Source organism: Dreissena polymorpha, chromosome 1 (genome assembly GCF_020536995.1).
Source record: "Dreissena polymorpha isolate Duluth1 chromosome 1, UMN_Dpol_1.0, whole genome shotgun sequence".
Lineage (NCBI taxonomy): Eukaryota > Metazoa > Mollusca > Bivalvia > Myida > Dreissenidae > Dreissena > Dreissena polymorpha.
In genome coordinates, this window is record NC_068355.1 from 168,426,837 (window position 1) to 168,451,557 (window position 24,721).

Sequence of the window (24,721 nt, forward strand, 5' to 3'; positions counted from 1 at the left end):
ATCATGAAACTGCATAGGTACATTGATCATGACTTGCAGATGACCCCTATTTTGAGGTCACTAGGTCAAAGGTCAAGGTCACGGTGACCCGAAATAGTAAAATGGTTTCCGGATGATAACTCAAGAACGCATACGCCTAGGATCATGAAACTTGATGGGTAGATTGATCATGACTCGCAGATGACCCCTATTGATTTTGAGGTCACTAGGTCAAAGGTCAAGGTCACGGTGACCCGAAATAGTAAAATGGTCTCCGGATGATAACTCAAGAACGCATACCCCTAGGATCATGAAACTTCATGGGAAGATTGATCATGACTCGCAGTTGACCCTTACTGATTTTGAGGTCACTAGGTCAAAGGTCAAGGTCACGGTGACCCGAAATCGTAAAATGATTTTCTGATGATAATTCAAGAACGCATATGCCTAGGATCATGAAACTTTATAGGTAGATTGATCATGACTCGCAGATGACCCCTATTGATTTTCAGGTCACTAGGTCAAAGGTCAAGGTCACAGTGACCCGAAATAGTAAAATGATTTTCGGATGATAACTCAAGAACGCATATGCCTAGGATCATGAAACTTCATAGGTAGATTGATCATTACTCGCAGATGACCCCTATTGATTTTCAGGTCACTAGGTCAAAGGTCAAGGTCACAGTGACAAATGTCGTATTCACACAATGGCTGCCAGTACAACGGACAGCCCATATGGGGGGCATGCATGTTTTACAAACAGCCCTTGTTTTTTTACACACATTAAAAAAGTTACTTTCATGTTCATATTGTTGCAAATAACCCTTTAACCCTGTAACCAAATGACAACTTTTTACCATTCCAAATTTTAAGCAGATGCAGATGGGAAATGAAATTGAAATCATTTAAGTCATCCTCTAATACCTAATTGTAACTCATTCTATATACTCCTCATGCCATCAAAGATTTGAGACTATAAGGAATGCGTCGATTTTGGATAGGGTTTAACTCAGTGTTTGTCCATAATAATAATATTAAATTTAACAAAAATTTATATTGACACATTTCAAGTGTCTAAAAACCATCATCGTCCCAATGAACTAGCATAAACTCAGTAATCGTGATTAGACTGTAGATTGTTGGCGTCGCACTGAAGTGCGGCGACTAGTATGTAATACTTTTTTTTTCGCTTATGGGAGGAGACGTTATTATACGGATCAATGTATATATTTGTGTTGTCAGAATATCTTGCATTATAAGTGGTGATTTTATTTTGTAAATTAGTGTAAATAAGTACTGCATTTGTGCCTATTACATTTACTACAACATTTATTGCCAATAATGCAAAGCCTATTCTTTAAATTAATAACTGATCACAGGGACTGGGCAATAATAAAAGATCACAGGGACTGGGCAAATACGTGAACCGATGAAACTTTCTGGTTTTGTATAAAAACAAAACATAATAAAAATATATTTATTTTGTGGTTTTTTTAACAATAGCGCAGACTTTTGCTGTTTGAGTTTAGGTTAAAGGGACTGTCCAACAGATTAAAACGTCGTTCGACGCAAATAGATATTTTGGGAAATTACGAGGATTGCTTATATAGCTAAAAAATACCTCAGCATTTAACGTGAGCGTGGATGGTCGAGTGGTAAAGTCGGGAGACATTTTACTCCAAGCTTCCATGACTCTAGGGGTCAGAGGTTAGAGCCCTGTGGAGGTTAACATTTTTTCTTCTTTTTTTAAATTGTATTCTTATTTTTTACTGGAGATTTTTATTTCAAATGTTTAAATTTATCAATATAAAGCATTTAAAGCAGTTAATGACAGGCTTTAATACATGCCAAAATCTGTTGGACGGCCCCTTTAACGCTTATTTTCTTCAATTTTACAAGACGACAGCGATTACACGGTTTATTGCTTTATTGATAACTGTTACACTACAGTCACTAATTAATATCTTAGTTAGAAGGTGATTTTTCAAGCGGTTCCGTAATGAAGAGGTTACACGCTTGCTTCACATGTGAGAGGCCCAAGGTTCGAGCCCCAGTAGAATCAAATTATTTTATTTGTTTTCTATGTTAACTTTTTGTTTTGATGTTGACATTTTAAAATCCATTTTACTACACTTGGACATTTTTATTAAAATTAATGGATGCCGCGTGAAGACAATGTTAATTAAAATTTCTAACATTACTTAAATATCTTATAAAAAATACGCGTGTTTTTATATTAACAAATAAATGTAAACAACACATAAATTATACATGTATTTTTATGGTTGTCTATCATAGGCTTAATTACTATCCCTACCACAGATAGAGCGTGAAGCGCGACACGTATTATTGATTGTAACAATGAGTTGCGATAAAGGAAGCAGCCGCTTATCAAGGAGGAGCTGTGTCCCAGCAACCCGTTTCCCTAGAGTCAAGCACTCCTCGGAGTTTTTTAAGAACTACATATAGAGCGCGAAGCGTATTACTATCCAGGTGGTATGGACCCTTTAGCATTATCCGACCATTACGTCCATAGTTATCTTCCTTAGAATTTAAGAAATTTTGAAATCCTTGTTCAAAGTCCAAAATTTTCGTCAGATTCTTCGCAAACTTGCACAGGTTTTTTTTATCAACGAGGACCCAACCCAAACCCTATATGAGCAATATCGGACCATAAGTCCACAATTATGTATCTTTGAATTTAAAAATAAAAGTCAAAAACTGCTTGGTTAGGTGATTATGTCAACATTTTTCAATTTTTCATCAGATTCTTTCCAAACTTACAGTGTCTTCATATCAATGAGAATTTTTACCTCATTCAAAATGAGAAACATCGGGACAATAAGTCCAGAATTTTTTTCTATTAAATTTGAGAAAATAAAGAATTTCCACTTGTTTAAAAGATTTCACAACTTTCGTCTGAATCTTTCCAAACTTGTTAAGTGTTTTTATATCAGTATTACTCGAACCCTATTGAAAATGATGAATATCGGAGCAATAAATCTATTATGATCATTTACTGAATTTGAAAGTATTGTGAAATGCAGCTTCTTTATGCAATTTACAGTTTGCATTCATTTTTTCCCCAAACGTTTACAGTGTTTTCATATCAATGAGTACTCAACCCCTATCGTAAATGAGCAACGTAAGAATAAGATCAGAATCATCTCCCCTTGAAGTTGAGAAAAATATGAAATAACGCTAACAAGATGAAGCAGATTTTTTAAAACCTACACAGTTCTGTTCCATTAATGAAAACTGCACACAGATGCCAGTAAAAAAAAGGAAACCAATGTAAATAATTTGAACTATGAAATATTTGGGGGTTAATTACAACACAAAATCATAGATAATGGTTATTTGGGGGTTATAACACAACATCATAGATAATGGTTATTTGGGGGTTATAACACAAAATCATAGATAATGATTATACCAGTATCTTTTTCTATTTTGTTTAAAATAATCAGCCAATATATTAATATTTACAATAGAAAAATAAGTGTTCCATGTAACTTCATTGAGTGCCTTTTACACTGAAATTCCCGATGCCCTTTGATGCTTTGCATCAATACTTATCTTGTTAATAATAGGAATGTGAAAATTTTGAGCTCCAACTAGGGATTGAAACAACTGGGTCAACAAAGTGGTAACTTGAAACTTTAACCGCGACGCTAAACAGTTACCTATACAAGGCTGTTGGAAATTACCTTATTAAAATACAACAGAAGATATATTTTCTTACAACTCTTTATTTCACTCCTTTACTTATGATGTCAACATTGTTCACTGTTAAAGTGGGTCGCATGTTCAGTGTTAAAGTGGGTCGCAAAAGTATATAAAAATATCAACATAATTGTTTACTTGCAGATTGGTATATCCTCCATCCAAACAAGACGTTAATTTGTTGAAATAAAAATTGTCTGTCCCTATTCATGTTATAATTCACCACGATCTTAAACAGGCATTTTTATGCTGTTGTAAAACTCTTCGCTGGCGTAAATTCTAATTTTAAAGATTCTTAAGGTCGACAGAGTTTAGCACGATTCCATCTAGGAAGTGGTCCAAACAAACATGTGTATAAGTCTATTTGCTCTTACCCAGTCTTCTTTTGTATATTATGCCTTGGGTAATTTAATTTTCTCAGAACATTTAATTCTCTGCTGCTAAAATTGTGACATTCAAAAATGCAGCAGTAGTATTTTCCCATTGTTTATATTGACACCGGAAGTAGGTTTACCGTCCCGCACAAATGACAACTCTGTCAACACAGAATTACGAAAATCCGGAATGGGCCAAATTTGTATCATGTGTGCCTTAAAACTAGGTCACATGTTCAATTATTATAACCACCTTTTTACCACTACCGGTATATTGGCCACATGTTTTACTCAATTTTTAATTTGCCCTACGCCTGAAAAGAGACTTAGCTTGGGATTGAAGATGAGGTGGTAACATCAAGGTAAAGGTTACTCCTACTTAAAAAATAAAAAGTCTTCCTTTAAAAAGAAATATGATTTTCGCTCAATAACTACAGTTTGGTTGGAGGTATGCATTCAATTGTTTCTGTTGGTCATCACTAGGCCGTCTTTCCACTAATTTAGTTTCGTCAAGCTAGCTTAAATACTGTTTGAGTTTTTCAAAGGATCTAGATCACACCAGGAAACCTAATATGATGTGAAAAGTTGGATGTGCTTGGAAAAGTTTCCGATAAATTTTGCTGAATTTCGGTAGGGTAAGTAAATTCAGTTCTATAATTGTTCATAGGCATTTTTGAAATAAAATATCTTTTGGTATATGCAAAGGAGGTATTATCATGTATGTTAGAAAAATCCTGGTTATTATTATTTAGGATTAATTGAAATATGACTATTTGAAGAAGCCTATGCAGGGATTTGTCCCCTTTTTAGCACTAAATAAAAAAATTTCTTTAAAGGTATGCCAGTGAAAAAGATTTGCACCGAAAATGATATCAACCAATGTCCCCGAGTAACATATCCCCAAAGTTTTCTGAAAATAATTTGTATTGGTTGAGAAATTCGACATTACATTCAACATGTTGATGAAGAAAATGATATGACCTGGTGCAGTGCCAAAGATGTCAAGATATGACAGGAGTGCAGTTAATTTATAAACTTAAAAGCTCACTATTACAGCTGATTTATGCGCTGACAGAGACAGACACAGAGGAGAGAAGCAGAGTGAGAGAGATTCACGACATGTGTGTGCGTTAATAAGGTGTTAGAGGATTCAGATTATAGTTGTCATTTATTTATATAACCTTAATAACCACACTTTTTGTCTGAAAAAAACCTGACATACCAAGCATATTCTCCATAAGGCCCTGTATCAACATACTGTGTTTCAGAAATGAAGCTTAAGTACTTTTTGAGTTATCTCAGGACCCAGATTTTCCATATAGATTGACTGAAGGACAGACAGACTGACAAACAAAATTGAAATAACATGCATATTCCCTATATTGAAAAATTAGTGTCTTTCCCTGTATGTATCTCTATCCACAAGGTAAGTTTCATCAACCTAGTTTAACCCTTTACCACTTAGATATGTATTTTGACGCAGTTTTTGTCCCAAAGAAAGTTAAATTGAATTAAATACCTTTCTTACTAGATTGAAGTTTTAAAGGCTTCATTTCAAACTCTTAGATACTGATGAGAAGCAAACAAAAACCCTGAACAGACTGCAAGTTACTCGCAGGCTGTTCTGTTTGTATGCTGGTTGCAAAAGCCATTTTCACTTTGCTTCTTATGGGGGAAAGAGTTAAGGTCTTTTTGAGTGGATCAAGATTGGTCTGAATGACATATAACCTTAGTATCTGTAACCATATCAAGCACAATATGATATAACACAAAAATGAAATAATGTGCATATTTTCCATATGGCCCTCAATTTACAATATTTTTTTTTCATTAACCTAGCTTGAGTAATATTTGGATTATTGCATGATCCAGATTTTTGTTTTCATGCCCCTTTTCGAAGAAGTGGAGGTATATTGTTTTACTGGATGTCAGTTGGTCTGTCTGTTGGTAGACCAGTCTGAATAGACCAGTTCGTTTCCGATCCATAACTCGTCAATTGACCGATTTGCTTGGTACTTCACATGTGCATTGGCCTTGGACAGTAGATGACCCCTATTGCAATTGGGGTCACTAGGTCAAAGGTCAAGGTCACTATCACACTAAGTGTGAAATTGTTTCCGATCAATAACTCGTCAACGAATTGACTGATTGGCTTGATACTTCACATGTGCAAATCGTTTCCGATCAATAACTCGTCAACAAATTGACCGATTAGCTTGATACTTTAGATGTGCATTGGCCTTGGGCAGTAGATGACCACTACTGAAATTGGGGTCAAATTTCAAGGTTACTATAACACTAAATGTGGAAATCGTTTCCGATCAATAACTCCTCAAAAAATTGACCGATTGGCTTGATTTATCACATGTGCATTGGCCTTGGGAAGTAGATGACCACAAATGAAATTGGGGTCAATTTAAAGGTCAAGGTCACTTTCACACTTAGTGTGAAAATCGTTTCCGATCAATAACTCATCAACCAATTGACCCATTGGCTTGATTTTTCACATGTGCATTGGCATTGGACAGAAGATGACCCTTATTGAAATTGGGGTCATTAGGTCAAAGTTCATGGTCACTGGCACAATAAGTGGGAAAAGCGTTTCTGATCAATAACTCGTCAAGGATTTGACCGATTGGCTTTATACTTCCAATGCGCATTGGCCTTGGACAATACATGTATATGACCCCTATCCGAATTGGGGTCACTAGATCAAAGGTCAAGGTCAATGTCACAATAAATGTGAAAATTGTTTCCAATCAATAACTCCTCAACGAAATGACCGATTAGCTTGATACTTCACATGCGCATTGGCTTTGGAAAGTAGATGACCTCTATTGAAATTGGGATCACTAGTTCAAAGCCCTGTTAAGGGGGGCATATGTCTCCGACTGCCGAACACTTGTTATTTTTTGCCTTAAAAAAAGCAACCGCATTTTGTGTTTGAAAAAACAATGAAATACTGTGCATATTTCTATAAAACCACTCTATCCACAAAACAGTTTCATCAACCCAGCTCAAGAAATGGTAAAGGTACTGCAGGATCCAGATTAGGACAGATAGACTGACGTATCGAGGTAAATGTTTATTCCCCTGTTACCCTGATAAGGAACAAATAATACAAAGAAATATTAAAATCCTTCCAGGCAGTGGAAAGTTTGAGAGCACAAAAAAACAAGAGGGTCATTAAGACTTTCCTGAATGCATGGACTCCAAATGTTGGAGACATTACTAGTTGATCTATGGATAGTTTTTGTCCCTCTAGACCCAGATTCAAACATGCCCTTAGTATTGTCAAGATATACATTCTGACAGTTTCATCAAGACTGAGCCATCAATTTGGCTTCTAGAGTTCTAAGAAGTATTTTGACATTATGACCCAGTTCGGTGCATCTGAACCACATTCAATTCTAGCCTAGATATTATCAAGATAAACATTTGGACTTTCATCAAGCCAGAGATCTTAATAGTGACCCTATATTTTTAAGACTTTTTTTAAGATTTGAGCAGATAACATAGTTCTTACATACATGTGATCCAGATTAAAACTTTTTCTAGAAATTGTCAAAATGAAAATTCTGACCAATTTTTATTAAGATTAAGTCATAAATGAGGATTCTAGTTTTTATGCCCCCTAACATGCGGTACTGGGGGCATATTTAAATTGCACCGTCCGTTAGTTAGTTAGTCCGTCCATCCGCATTAGTTTCCGCTCAATAAGTCAAGCAATTGTCATCAGATTTTCACCAAACTTCATGACAATGTGTAAGGCAATAACATCTAGGCCAAGTTCAATAATCGGCCAAATTGACCCAGACACTCCTGAGTTACGGCCCTTAAATCATCGTAAAATTGGGTTTTTAGCTCGACTTTTATAAATGAAATATATATAGTGGAGCTATCCTACTCACCCCGGCGTCGGCGTTCCCGTTAGCGTGCAAATGTTAAAGTTTGCGTACCACCCCAAATATTTTCAATGTCCCTTGACATATTGCTTTCATATTTTGCATACTTATTTACCAACATGACCCCAACCTATAAACAAGAGCAGACAACTGTATCAAGCATTTTGTAAGAATTATGACCCTTTTTCCATTTACAATATGCATATTACTTTAGTTAAATTGCCATAACTTATTTATTTATGATCAGATTTTATTAATACTTTGACAAAAAATCAATTACCTGAATACCACAATGGATTCCACCCAAACAATACCCCCCCCCCCCCCCTAATTTTTTGTTATTTTTTTCCTTTTTTTATTTTTGAAAGATCATCTTATAAATGACCACACCCCACATTATACCCACTCTCAACTCCCCCCCTCCCCCCCCCCAAAAAAAAAAGTTTTTTTTTCCTTTTTTTATTTATTTACTTTATTTTTGATAGACCGTCCAAACTTCCCACCCAAGCTATTGCTATCAAACTTGAAATAAAATTTATTTAGTTTGTTTTATGTCTTTACAAATGTTCAACAGATTGTGGAAAATATACCTGAACTATTACCTTGACCTTATTGAATGATTTGAACAATTACTCCATAATGGCTTACGTTATACTGTCAAGCACTTGAATAGTCGAGCGCGTTGTCCTCGGACAGCTCTTGTTTCTCGTTTATGCTAAGTCAAGTTCGATAATGGGCCAAATTGTATGGAAGGGAAAGACCGCCAATATTATTCATTACCAGAAATGTTGCACGTGTTGAATATTCAGCTGATATGTTCCATGTTGCAATTATATATATATACATACATGTCAAATAATATCCGTTGAAATAAACAATGTTTGATGTTTAATGTTTACATTTTCAACAATGTTAATTTTTAAGGTGGAGACATTTCAAATGTTCATCTTGTGCATTGTCAAAACTGTTCAATGAATAAAAAATTACATGTTCAAAATGTAAAATATACATTTAGTTTTATTTTTAAATCGCATACACAACGCACAAAACTTTGTCACAACTCAAACGCTTCTTTACAAAGGTGAATGCTTAAGTATACAAATTTGCAACAGTAAAGAACTGCCAATTTCCACTGTGAGCATGTTAACACGTTGAGATTAGTCAACGCGTATATTTACATCTTGCGATGTTACAAATTGACATTTGCATAGTTGTAAAGTCTGAAATCTGCACGCGGTGAGAACACCAAAATTATTTTTTGTCTTAGCCAGGAATTAATGCCTTGCTTGCGGGCTGGGAACCATTGTAAATGTAAACAATTTTGGTGCAATAACGAAAATAGTCAACTTCTGTGCATAAAGTATGTATCAAAAATGTTTTTTATCAGAAACTGTGGGATATTTTACTGAAAATATATTAAATTTGGTGTATATGCACTCAAGTAATTGTCTCACTTTTCAGCTGATTTTGACTTAATTAGTGTGTGGGGTTAAATAACACATTTTCATGTAGCAGATTTCATTAGTTTTTTTAATTTATTTCAGGACAACAATTGACACATACATGTTGTGTTTCAGATTCCATTTTGGTATCCTTCAAATATGCCTAACTGTCTTGGCAGATTTACATGATGATGATGGTCCTGTTCACCAAGACTTGGTGTGTGCATGAAAGTGATAAATGTCCAAGGCAAGTGTATACTAAAATAACATCCAGCAATTAACCTGAACAAATTATTATAAGTTTCTAGATTGTTTTAGTCTGTACTGATAATATATGAAATGAACCAATTTTTACATGATGGAATACTAAATTAATTGTTTATTGTTAAAACTTGTTTATTTAAAACTGAACATATTAAATAAACCACACAGTTGAAGTTTTATCTATTATCTTTCTTAACAAACATGTTTTTTTTAAATATAAGCTTTTCTTCCTATTCACTTGTATTTTTTAATATCATGATTAATATTTTTGCGTTATTAAAATGTGTTATTTTTCTGTTGTTTTTCAGACTTGAAAAGGAATTGTCAAAAGATATGTACCAGTTTTAAGGTGCGAAGCTGTTTAAGAAGTACATGAACCCCATCCAACTACACAGAAGGTGTTGTTATGCAGCAAGTTTAATATTTCAACTGCAGTGACAGACAGGGACTATGGAAAGCTTTTTCTCTTAAGGAACTATATAAACAAACCATTTTATATTTATTTTTGCATAATCAAAACAAAGTGTAAATAGAGGTATATATTTATGTTTTTTGTTTCTATGTTATTATTGATATTGATTAGATGCATATGAACTCTGATTATGCATATTAATAAAACAGTGGTTTCACAACAAATAGCAATATAAACCCATGATTGTGATATAGATGACCATGATGTGTAAACAAACATAAAGAGAATATGAGTAAGCACCTCAAACCAAATATGCTTATCACACCATATAAAATCATGTCAAGCAAAAGATGTTTTCTAGGCTATGCATCTTTTCAGAGTACATTGACATGTTAATGACTGTTATCAGACTCTTATAGTCAATTCCTGTTCTATGTTGTGGTGCGCAAAAAAGGACGCTCTGCATGATTTGTTGAATCTTCTATTGTATAGGTGTAGTAGTAGTTTGCACTCCATCCATGGTCGAAATGGCCTCCAATATCTTAAAATAAAAAATAATCTTATATAAATAAAACCTACTTATTACAGTGTAGTCATATGAATTTTAATCTTTGGTATAATTATCTTACTACACAAGTGCCCTTAAGTAAATACAAAAAACAAGTTCAGCTGCACAGTGAAAATGATTACATTTTATGTCCATTATTGTCCAGTGTTGTTTACCATACAATATAACCTAGCATTTTAAAAGTAATACATTTCTAAAATAATCATCAAATACTTAATAATGCATTGTTTTGATGTCGTATTGCTATAGTAGTTAAATTCTCCACACAGTTCAATTTTTCAATAAATAAACATCAATAAACTTTACCCCACTCTGACACCATAAACATTATTTTTGTGTATTAAATTTTTTTTTATATGGCTGACAAGACATCAAAGTCAATATTATACATATTAAAAAAGGTTATCAAACACATACAACAATTATTTCCAATTATTTTAAATGATAATTTATATTATTACCTAAACCGCTTAATTGACATGGCATGATTTCAGCTAACCAATCAGCCTTATCGGTTGATTTTTTAAACTTCTAAGTTTCTACGCATCCAGGATCCATTCTGGAGCATTATCTGATCTGTTGGGGAAAGCGTCGACCTGTAAAAATAATATGTACTTTTTAGGTACTTTACATGTCTATTATCTGTAATATTGTTAATAAACCAAGCTAATAACAAAGAAACCACAGTTTAAAACTGCCTCAACAGCTCTGTGGTAGAGTTTGCCTCGAGTGCATGAGGTTGTGGGTTCAATCCTTATCTGCATCATACCAAAGAGGTACAGAAATGGCACCAGTTGCTACCTGTGGTTAACGCGTACCACTATGCAGGAAAGCACTGGCTTCTTTTCTAAAATGAAATGAAACCAACATGGTGATGGATTCCAACAGGAATAAGGTATCGGGTGTGATTAATATAAGTTGCCAAAACTTGTTTCAGAATCGACCTCAAATAAATTACTGTAATCTAACCATCAAATATAATTAAAACAGTATATCACACAGACGCCAAACAATCTATTTTATAAAATAAACATTGAAAAGGGGACCAATACATGATTCCTCTTTGAACAAATGTTTTACACAAAATCTCCGTCCTGTGGTTAAAGCAATTTCTACTGGTGAGCATAATTCATGCATAGATATTTTGGCAATGCAATCTAATAAGTTATATTTCAGCTCTTAAAGGGACCTTTTCACAGATTTTGGCATATTTTGAAGTTTGTCATTAAATGCTTTATATTGATAAATGTAAACATTGGATCTTAAAAGCTCCAGTAAAAAATCAAGAATAAAATTAAAAAAAGGAAAAAAATGTAGCCGGTACCAGGGCTCGAACCAGTGACCCCCGGAGTCCTGGAGTTAGTCTGAAGTAAAAAAGCATTAGCCCTCTCGGCTATTTCGCCGGGTATACACAGTTTAAGTATTTAATACCTTATATAAGCAATCTTCGTAGTTTCGTAAATTAAATCGACAACAACAGAACTCTCCAAATTATTCAAGCGTTTCGCGTTGCAACGCTTTATAATTTTTAGGTTTTCAAATCGTCAAAAGATACATATAATGGCTATATTGGACTATGGTTAATGTTCAGTAATACTGTTTCCTCACAAATATCATAACTAAAACGAAAATTTGCGATTCTGAAACAACTTTTTTCAATTTTGTAAATTTACCAAACCGTGAAAAGATCCCTTTAATAAAAAAAAAACATATCACAGTTATGCAAATGATGTACAAGGTAACATTTAAACAAGCAACATCCTTTAAAAATGTCAGTTATTTCTACAAACTCTAATGAAGATCCAGTGATAAACCAATCTCAAGTTGATTATCAGACTTCACCACAGACAACAGGCATATAGAGGTCATGATCTTTATAATTCTCCCACGCACTTTAAGACACCCCAATCCTTGCAAAGACCTATAAAATACATGTATTCTATAGGTCTTTGATCCTTGTAATCATTGTCTTCTATGGTGGAAAGTGTACACAGTTCCATCTCAAATCAAAATTAATGTTTAAACCTAAATTAAACGTTCAAAAAATCTAAATTAATAAAAGATATGTGAATTGTTCATTTAAATTTTGTTACCATGTAAATTGTTTACAGCGAGCAAGTGGTAGAGAACCACTAATTATGTGATCCAATGTGCCTAACACCTTATCTGCATCCATGAATATACCAATGATGATGATATATCATAATCTTAATAAATCCTTACCTGGGACCCATCAAGACTATGCAGTTAAGCTGCACAGTAGGTTCTTCCACTTGTTCTTCTTGAATGCTCTGAGCTTTTATGAGTACATACCCAGCGACCCGGAGGGTCAATAGCTGGGAGTTAAATTATTGCAACTAGTTCTTCCATGATAACAGAAGGCAAAGGCAGGCTACTACTAATGACAATTTGTACCCTAACACCGGTTGACTTGAAAATGCGTTGAAAAATGCGCTGGACTGTAAAGTCAGTTGAGTTGTGATTTCTCAACTTGTAATCTGTACAATTGTATAGTGTACACTTGTTAGATGCTGACTTGTAGCAGATTTCTTAAACCGATCGTACAACTTAGAAAATATGCAACATGCTAATGTAGTTTGTCATCAACTTACTTCCAGATGGATCTATTATCTTTTATTTATTATTATGACTACTTGTACGAAACAGATATTAAAATGTTGTTTACGCATTTTAAAAATTCTCTGTTGAACAAATGAGCTGAATATTCAACATGTGCAACATTTCTTGTGATGAATAATATTGGCGGTCTTTCCCTTCCATAAAATTGACCCAGACACTCCTGAGTTCCGACGACCCTTGAATCATCAAAAAATTGAGTTTATTCGTGTTTCGGCTCAATAACCCGAGCAATTGTCATTGTATCTTCACAATACTTCATGAAAATGTGAAAGGCAATAACATCTAGGTCAAGTTTGATAATAAGCCAAATTGACCCAGACACTTCTGAGTTACGGCCCTTGAATCATCGAAAAATTGCGTTTTTTCTCGTTTCGGCTCAATAACTTGAGCAAATGTCATTGGATCTTCGCTACACTTCATGAAAATGTGTAAGGTCATAAGATCTAGGTCAAGTTTGATAATCAGCCAAATTGACCAAGATACTTCTGAGTTACGGCCCTCTAATCATTAAAAATTGAGTGTTTTTAGTTTCAGCTCAATAACTCAAGCATTGTCATCGGATCTTCACCAAACTTTATAAAAATGTGTAAGGCAATAAAATCTAGTTTAAGTTTGATAATCAGCCAAATTTACCCGGGGTCTTCTGAGTTACGGCCCTTGAATCATCAAATCAAAAAAGCTCACATGTCAATATCACATATATGGGCCAAATGTAAAATATTTGCCAAATACATAACCCATTTTTTAATGGTGCTAATATCATAAATAGCTGACAAATATCATGTTTTAACCTTATGTTTCCATCAAAGCATCTTCCAATTATCAGAACATCTTCAAGGGCATGTGTCATCCTTCGGAGACAGCTCTTGTTTTTTTAGCGAGGCTGTTTTCGAAGGTATTGTCATAGCCTGCTCGTTGTCCGCCGCTGCCGGCGTCGTGCTGAAACCTTTACATTGGCTCTAAAATCAAAGTGCTTCCACCTACAACTTTGAAACTTCATATGTAGATGCACCTTGATGAGTTCTACACGCCACGCCCATTTTGGGTCACTAGGTCAAAGGTCAAGGTCACTGTGACCTCTAAAAAAATAATCTGACAAGCTTTTGCAGCCAAGCGTGGCACCCGTTATGCGGTGCTCTTGTTGTACACCTTAAAGCACATTGTGCTTGTGAAAATCATTATAGAAACAGTGTTTTAGGTCTTCCTTCATCTGTCAGTCCATGTGTTCATGTGTCAGTTAACTTTTTATTCTTACAACTTTTCCTTCTGAACCACTTAGCAGATTTTAATGAAACTTCACAGGAATGATCCTTGGGTGACTCTTTTTAAAGTTTTCCAAATTGTTCTGGTCCATGGCATATGTCGGTCACTGGAGCTAAAACTATATTTTTAAAATGAACCTTTTAAAATCTTCATCTCTGAAACTGCAAGTCTAAGAAGATTGGTATAAGGTTTAAAACATTGAATGGTGATGCTCTACCAATTTTGTTCAAACCATGCCACTGTGGTCAAAAATGGTAGTGCCCAGGGGATTATAAATTTATTTGGCAAGTAACATCATAATGTGGTTCCCTGCTGAGTTTTTTTTCCCAATCATGTCCCTGGTTTCAATTCTGGCCACAATCAAAGAATGTGTATATACTTAGAAACTTAGAAAAAATCATATTTTCTGAAACTGCCACCCGGTGTCAAATATTTTGTGCCCGCATTCACTGTCTTAAGTTTGTTAAAATCATGCCCATGGGGTAAATTGGCCCATCACAGGGGATACTTATGTTTTTTGTAAATGTGAACACTCATTTTTATATCAGACAATATCAAATATGTGTCAGACAGAGAGAAAAACTAAATAAAATTCAGTTATTACAAAAACTTAACAACATCTGCACAGTTTTTCCCTACATGTCTCAGGTGAGCCACCAAGGACCTTTAGGCCCTTGTATAAGATTTGACATGATGACCTAGTTATTTTAAGACGCTCATGGCCCAGATTTAAACTCAACGTAACTATTGTAAAGATACACATTCTGACTAAGTTTCATAAAGGTTGAGTAATAAATGTGGCCAATAGTGTGGTTACAATATTTTTTTAAGATATGACGTGGTGACCATGGGTTTACACAAAGTACCAAAATTCGAACTTGTTCTAGATATTGTTAAGAAAAACATTCTGACCATGTTTCATCAAGATTGAGTCATAAATGTGGCCTCTAAAGTGGTAGCTAGGTTGTTATAAGATTTGACCTTGTAATGTATGTTTCTTTATGCACGTGGCTCAGATTTAAATTCACCCTAGATATTGCCAAGATAAAATTTGACCAAGTTTCATACAGATGAATGTTGACCTTAATGTGGTTATTTTTTTTTCATATTTGACCTCAGGTGTCATAGCTTTTGAACCAGATTTTTACACTTCCCAGTTATTGTTAAGATAAACATTCTGGCCATGTTTTATCAAGATTGTGTAATAATTGTGACCGATAAAGTGGAAACACGGTTTTTAATTTAGATTGAAACTGGTGACTTACTTTTTACGCAATTGACCCAGATTCAGATTTATCCAAGAAAATCTCAAAATAAACATACTGACCAAGTTGCACCAAGATTAGGTAATATATGTGGCTTCTAGAGAGGTAACAAGATGTTTCTGAGATTTTTGGCAAGTGACCGAGTTATTAAACATTGTGACCCTGAGTCATAAATATAGCCTCTAGAGTAGTAACAAGGTTTTTCTAAGATTCACGGTTGTGATCTAGTGTTTAGATGCACATTATAAACCCAGATTTAAACTGGCATAAATATTGTCTGAATAAACATTCTAACCAAGTTTCATTAAAATTTAATGAATATGTGGCTTCAAGAGTGGCTTTAGTGAAACTTTGTTTACACTTTATTGGCTAAACTTATTTCCAATCTTCATGAAACATAGTCAGAACATTTTTCCTAATAAAATCACGGCCCAGTTTAGTCAAATGTGTATGATGCTTGTTTACAATATAGATGTTACATATTTTGTGTAATCCTCCTGAAACTTGGTCAGAACAGTTGTTTAACTGATATTGCAGCCAAGCTTGAAAATGGTTCTGGCCTGTTAAAAAGCTATGTCTGCTAGGAGGTGTGGCACCTTTCCTTATATGGCTATAGTTAAGCTTTGTTAATACCTAAGATGTCACTACTTTAATCAAATCGTCTTGAAACCTGGTCAAAATATTTGTCCTAATAATGTTATGGCCAAGTTTTAAACTGGGTCATGGGAGGTAAAAAAATAGGTCTATAGGAAGAGAAGTTTGTTAACAATCTTTAAGGCACATTTCATGTCAAATCTTCTTATAACTTGTTCAGAACATTTGATTTTATGATTACTCAGCCGAGTTAGAAAATGAAAAAATCTGAGAAATTGTATATTTGTTTTACAAAGAACTCATTTTTCTGCATTCCACCCTCAAAGAATAACTTAGTTATTTTAGGTCTCAGGTGAGTGTCTAAGGCCCATCGCCTTCTTGTAATATATAGTACACTTGATAATTTTCTTCACCTGGAAGGTTACATACCTTGACTCAATTTTCTTTCAACTTTATGTCCGCATTCAGAGCAGAACTTTGCTTTCTTTGGAAGTGCTTCCTTGCAATTTCGGCACTTCATTCTAGAAATTGAAACAAACATTATTATTTATACATGAAGTTAATTATTTAACTAGAGCTACACTATCCGAGTGTGTATGACTCAGTGCTTATTTGTTAAATTTCACCTGTTGACTTATCTATGTTCTTATTTTTGTTAAGTTAAATTCTGACTTTGCTTCATTTTGTAAAGCATAAGATTTCTGTGAGGTTTAATACAATTATCCTCATGTATAATCTTGTTTGAAATCGCTGGGACAAATGGGTTTGTTTGATTGGGACTCGTAATAATATTCTTATTAGTAGTATTAACTATTAAGGTATTAGCACTTTAATGAACTTCGTGCAATATCGCCTTATTTCGTACATATCCGTTACTCCGAATGTGTTTCGGGTATGTGCGGAAAACTACTAATATTCGATAATATTTTGCTATGAAATACTAAATGTTTAAATATGTACATAAATTTTCTTTGTTTTAAATATTGTCTATTCTCTTTGTCCAAAATATTTTCCATTCTCAAAAGTGTGTCGCACTGATGTGCATTGAAACATATACACATTTTTGTATTAATGTTTCATACAAAAGTTGTATTCTTCTGAACTCCACTTTCACAAGATAGTTAAGTTACTTCGGGTCTCATGTAAGCGTCTTGGGCTCATGGCCCACCTATTTAGTGCTTTCATTGGTATCCAATTAACAATTTTTTCATCTGACTGGATGTTCATAAGAATATTCTATCCTCATATCTTAATTAAATTATATCAACACACAAAATAGCATGGTAAGGGTTAATTATTATTTAACAAAAGTTTTCTTGCAACATTAAAACACAAAAAATGAACCATTAATCTATTGTCAAAAAAAATGTCTACTTACCTGTTGGTGTATTCACAAATTTTTGCGTTAGCACTTCTTAAATGTCTACATAGACCTATCGTTTTTAGTTACATTTAATTGCCTGAATTGCAACCCTGCTTCTTGTATGTACAGAGCAAAGTCAGGCTGAATAGAGCTATTCACAAACTTGTGTTATAATGAACAATTGCAAGCAATGGGTTTTCAAATTACTGCTCAAATATTCATTTGAATTTTCAGAACATTAACAAAAGGCTTATGAACATTAAGGCAACGATTGAGATCAGACATGTCATATATCACAATGATGGCTCTAAAATTATCAAACTGTGTGCAAAACAGTTTAGAAGCTCAAGTTCTAAAATATTGATTTGTAAGATCATGCCAGAATTGGTGGAGTATCAAATTAAGTCCTTCAGAAAGAGCACTTTATTGTTTCAATATGGCTTTATCTCTTTCTAACTTCTTGCATTTATGAATTTTAAATTAACTTGACAAAAGTGTTATCATATCATATTTATTGGAGTTTGGCATTTGTTTTCAGGTTGGTAATTGTGCTGGGAAGCATTTATCAAACTGGACTTCCATCTCTATAACTTCAGAACCTATACAGGTATTTTATTAAGTCATGTCTGACAGTTACAAATGAAATATAAATTATTTCTGATAAAAAGGTCCTAATCTAAATAAGATAATTTGATTAAGTGGAACTTCACTTTTTGACTTTTTTTACCTTGCTAAGGATTGAATTTGGGATGGGTTGAAACAAAGTCAAGTATATTATATATGTATACAGTATTTACAAACAGAATACTAGTTGTGTTAGCAAAACCTGAAAATAAATTGAGCTACAGAAAAATAAAGTGTTATACATAAAGACCTTAATAATTTAATCAAGACTTTGTTTGACATTGCAAAAAGGGTGTCAGTTTGGTCAAGCTGGCAGACTGTCACAACAAAAAATTATACACCCTCTTACCCTGCTTGCTCTCCTGGGTAAAGGTTTACTTCCAGGGTTTTTTTTACTAAGAAAGTGACGCCGATATTCGGCGTCTTCCCCTACAAGAATTTTTGCCCTAAAAATACCATTTCCCCTCCAAAAATATAAATTTTCACCAAAATATAATATTTTACCCTCAAAGAATTTTTTTTTTTTTCTTTTGGGAAGTCGACACTTATCCAATTTGTACCATGTACAACGATCTCGCTCTCTCTCTCTCTCTCTCTCTCTCTCTCTCTCTCTCTCTCTCTCTCTCTCTCTCTCTCTCTCTCTCTCTCTCTCTCTCTCCCGACGAACACTCAAATCTGGGAATCCCAGTGATTCTATATATAGCTCTTAAATTAAGTCATGGAAACCGGGCAACTAATCGTATTAACATGTGACTATTTTACTGGATTCCGGTCTTGCGCGAGGAGGGTGTTTCATCAATTACCGGAAACCAGTCGAATTTTCATCCGGGTTATGTGAAAGTCAAGATACAAACGTTAAAACAGAAAAAAGTCTCACAATTGGCGTTCATACACGAACAAAATAAAACGTTGGGACTCGGAAAATATTAATTGCGTTGACGCATTTTTTAAGAATTAATCATCAAAAACCGTTGAAACCCAGCAGGATTCGGAGGTACATGTAATCAACATCGAATAATACTGTCGGATTATTGTGAAAGTGAAAGTTGACAATCGGCAGCTGCCGCACCTTTCCCTTCCAATACTGTAGCAGATCTAGATCGTCAACCCATTCATCATGAAATTGAAATCATAATATTGACATCGTTCCCCGGCCCCAGTTGAAAACATTTCCCATTATTAGATCTACACCTGCAACTTTATTTAGGACTTTGACTTTAATATCATACTTGTTCATGTGTTTAAGAACAAAAAGGTCAGAGACATGCCTCTTTTTCTAAAAAAAAAACCTGAAGTCTGTAGGTGAGTTATAGACATTAAAACGGACAGTTTTTATTTTTTCCCCAAATATGTCTCTTTCGCGCTCGATTTTCCCCTTTTACCCAGCATCCAGCGTCTTCCCCTTTTTCTAAAAAAAAAAACCTGACTTCCAATTGTGTGTTTCCCATGCATAATTGTAAACTCTGATAGGAATAAAAAAGCTTTCTGCGACATGATTAAATCCTGTTTTTGGTCAAAATGGTTAGCATTCGATAAAAATGTTATAAAACAATTTCGTGTTGTTACTTTATTGTTGTAAGCATTGGATTAAACTTATCATTTAGGTAAGCATGCCATTTATACTTAATTTAGTTTTGTGTTGACTCCTGTTAAAGCTGAATAGTGTCAAAAATCTTCGATCTACAGCACAGTTTCATTTGCAAATCAATATTTTAATTATCACAATTATTTGCTACCTGTATTTATGATTATTTTCAATTGTTTGTTGATTTGTGGCTCAATTTTTTTATATCTGTTGACTTAGACATAATGTGCACGCTATTTTGTTCATTTGAAGTCGTGCGATCTCTTTCTCTCCAGTTATGAAAAATCTACCCTTAGGCCGATAAAATAACATTTGCCCTCCAGATACAAATAATGTCCCGCCATCAACGCCAGTGTGTTGCTATTTATCGTTAAAGTTGTGTAATATGATATTAAAACACAATCATTTCATCTTTGCTATTGAATTAAAGCGTCATTAACTGGGATTCCTTGTTATGTCTGACAATATGGTGGTGCTATTCTTGACGTTAAGTCACAATGTTTTTGTTATCTCATGGTGTTTTCCAGAAAAAAAAAACTGTTTTCAATTGAATCAAATCGCTGCTATTAGCGGATACTTAACGAAAGTTACCCTCCATAATCTGATTCGTGCTATTGAACAGAATAGTCATTATGTCAATATATAACTCATTCCATGTCTAGTTCACATTTGTTCAAAAAAAAGGTCACCAGATCAAATTTTAGAAAAACCTTGTTTCCACTCTAGTGGTAGCAATCTTGATAAAACTTGGCAAGATTGTTTATTAGACAATATCTAGGCAAAGTTTGAATCTGAGTCAGGTGCATCCAAAATCTAGGTCACTTTCTTAAATGTTTGGAATACCATGTTGCCACTCTAGAGACCACAATGATGACACAAAATCTTGATAAAACATCTTGATAAGAATGTTTGTCTTAAAATTGTTTAAGCCAATATTGAATCTTGGTCACATACATCCAAAACCTAGGTCACCAGGTTAAATTTAAAAAAAAAATCATTTCAGAGGCCTTATTTTTAACTCAATCTTGATGAAACTTGGTCAGAATGTTCAACTTGACAATATCTAAGCAGAGAACGAATCTGGGACACACTCATTACAAAACTAGGTCACCTTGTACACTAACATCACCTGGCCTCACTTTTTACCTGGAGATTGACCTAATATTTTGCTTAGTATTAATAAATTGACAAATCAATCAATCCTGACAAGTCTCTCGCAAGGGGAATCAGAGTTTATTAAACTTCTATATCTTATTCCCCTAAAAATTAAACATGACCTATTGGTAGCATTCTATAAACAATCATTGGGTAAAATACATGGTAATGAGTATTGGTGTTTTGAAGACTTTTTTATGCCCCCGGTTCGAAAGATCGGGGGTATATTGTTTTTGGCCTGTCTGTCTGTCTGTCATTCATTCATTGTGTGTGTCCCAAAACTTTAACCTTGATTAAAGTTTGATAACTTTTGCATTATTGAAGATAGCAACTTCATATTTGGCATATGCATGTGTATCTCACAGAGCTGCACATTTTGAGTGGTGAAGAGTCAAGGTTAAGGTCATCCTTCAAGGTCAAAAGTCAAATATCATTGTATTTTTCTTTCCTAAAACTTTAACATTTGTTAAAGTTTGGTCATAACTTTTTTTTTATTGAAGATAGCAACTTGATATTTGGCATGCATGTGTATCTCATGGAGCTGCACATTTTGAGTGGTAAAATGTCACGGTCAAGGTCATCCTTTAAGGTTAAAGGTCAAATGTATGTCTTCAAAGCGGCGCAATAGGGGGCATTGTGTTTCTGACAAACACATCCCTTGTTTGTTTAATTTTAAAGGGCCAACTAAGGTGGCCAACTTTTTTGTTGCCTTCTGATATTATTAAGCCATCTTGAATATTGAAAATCTTGTGTAGTGGCAGTTTTCTATCAAACTTCATAAGTTAGTTGATGAACATAATGCAAATAAGTGTTTTGATAAATATTTTCTTCAACACCTATTCAAATTTAGCAATATTGGTTAATATTGGAATAACCTTTTGCCATTTTATACAACTACCTCACTTCCAGATCTTTTTGGTAGATTTTCATGCATTATCGATACACCCCAGGTGTGACAGTGCACTTATCTTTTTCAATTTACTGCTTTATAAGTTGTTCATTTTGGTGACATTATGCAACTGTATACAGTCAATCTTGTATTAAGAGACCACTCAATTAGGGAGTAACCAAAAGTGGTCTCTTAATAAAATGGTCTTTAAAAAAAAGAAGACTATTCATGGAAGAATGCTGACCTTCCATTTTAAATCCATGTACTATTTTCTCTTTTGCCACAATTAGTTCACATTTTGTTACCAAAGAATCTAAATATAATTTAAATAAAACAATGTTTTTCTTATGATGTGTTTTTTATTCACTTGTTCTCAATAAATGGTTTGCATACAGTTATACACAAACACAGCAAAAATAATTTTTTTGTACATACAACAATAAAGTACAGTCAAGTTACCATTAACGGATCATTACCAATAGCGGATCACTTTGATGTTCAAAAATGCGTATCAAGATTAATAGTTATTATTTTTAGATGATACTTTGCAGTCAGCATATTCAAGGCATTTTTGTTAAATCGCGATATTTTTTTACCAAAATCGGGCATCTTTTTGTCAATAATTTTAGTGTGTTTTGCCACAGGTGGTTAGCGTGTGGTTATGATATTAATTAGTGAAAACATCATTTTGAATGATAAATAATCATATTATAACGAACGATTAACTTTTATGCAAAAAAAATCACTATCAAATATATATATAACAAGGTATGCAACTCAAAATCACCCCAAAACATCAAAATCACCCCAAAACATAGTCTCATTTATAAGACGCGCAATGAATTTAGAGATACTTTTTATATGGGCTAAATTCTTTGGAACGTCTCATCGTTGAAGGACCTTTTTTGTGGTGGAAACCAGAAAGTTTAAATTTTCATCAATATGCGTAAAATTGCAAAATAACATTACCAGCTCATTCAGTTTTAATTCAGAAGTCCATTTTTACATCAAATATCGTCGATTCGAAGTTAGAAAGGCATAAATTATTCAGTTAAACTTCTTCTTAAATCGCAAAACAGTCACTGACCTGTAGCCATGTCATGAAACTGATTTAAATATGAACCAATCAAAAGAAGGCATTACGGTGTAACGTGTACGCGTAATTTTATTATGCCCCCCCCTTCGAAGAAGAGGGGGTATATTGCTTTGCTCATGTCGGTCGGTCGGTCGGTCGGTCGGTCGGTCGGTCGGTCGGTAGGTCGGTCGGTAGGTCGGTCGGTCGGTCCGTCCACCAGGTGGTTGTCGTATGATAACTCGAGAACGCATACGCCTAGGATCATGAAACTTCATAGGTAGATTGATCATGACTCGCAGATGACCCCTATTGATTTTGAGGTCACTAGGTCAAAGGTCAAGGTCACGGTGACCCGAAATAGTAAAATGGTTTTCGGATGATAACTCAAGAACGCATACGCTTAGGATCATGAAACTTCATGGGTAGATTGATCATGACTCGCAGATGACCCCTATTGATTTTGAGGTCACTAGGTCAAAGGTCAAGGTCACGGTGACCCGAAATAGTAAAATGGTTTCCGGATGATAACTCAAGAACGCATACGCCTAGGATCATGAAACTTCATGGGTAGATTGATCATGACTCGCAGATGACCCCTATCAATTTTGAGGTCACTAGGTCAAAGGTCAAGGTCACGGTGACCCGAAATAGTAAAATGGTTTCCGGATGATTACTCAAGAACGCATACGCCTAGGATCATGAAACTTCATGGGTAGATTAATCATGACTCGCAGATGACCCCTATCAATTTTGAGGTCACTAGGTCAAAGGTCAAGGTCACGGTGACCCGAAATAGTAAAATGGTTTCCGGATGATAACTCAAGAACTCATACGCCTAGGATCATGAAACTTGATAGGTAGATTGATCATGACTCGCAGATGACCACTATTGATTTTGAGGTCACTAGGTCAAAGGTCAAGGTCACGGTGACCCGAAATAGTAAAATGGTTTTCGGATGATAACTCAAGAACGCATACGCTTAGGATCATGAAACTTCATGGGTAGATTGATCATGACTCGCAGATGACCCCTATTGATTTTGAGGTCACTAGGTCAAAGGTCAAGGTCACGGTGACCCGAAATAGTAAAATGGTTTCCGGATGATAACTCAAGAACGCATACGCCTAGGATCATGAAACTTCATGGGTAGATTGATCATGACTCGTTACTACTACTACTACTACTACTACTACTACTACTACTACTACTACTTCTACTACTACTACTACTACTACTACTACTACTACTACTACTTCTACTACTACTACTACTACTACTACTACTACTATTACTACTACTACTACTACTACTACTACTACTACTACTACTACTACTACTACTACTACTACTACACCACCACCACCACCACCACCACCACCACCACCACCACCACCACCACCGTTCACAGTGACAAAAAACGTATTCACACAATGGCTGCTACTACAACTTATAGCCCATATAGGGGGGCATGCATGTTTTACAAACAGCCCTTGTTTAACATGAGCTTTTAACACCGACTTTTACCTAACTAGATCTAGTATGTTAATCTTTGTCGATTTAATAAGCATATGTTCAAAACAGATATGGTGCAGTTTCT

At 34.6% G+C, this 24,721-nt stretch overlaps 1 long non-coding RNA gene across 2 annotated transcripts; it reads left to right on the forward strand.

The window, feature by feature from the left end:
* The first annotated feature begins 333 nt into the window (after positions 1-333).
* On the forward strand, positions 334-24,497 carry LOC127860276 (uncharacterized). Of its 2 annotated transcripts, none has more exons than XR_008039671.1 (3): positions 334-593; positions 23,401-23,835; positions 23,981-24,497. It is a non-coding gene; the product is annotated as an uncharacterized LOC127860276 (long non-coding RNA). The 2 variants fall into 2 exon arrangements; XR_008039668.1 differs by lacking the exon at positions 334-593 and adding an exon at positions 23,233-23,278 and having other exon boundaries at positions 23,319-23,835.
* Positions 24,498-24,721: the final 224 nt, after the last annotated feature.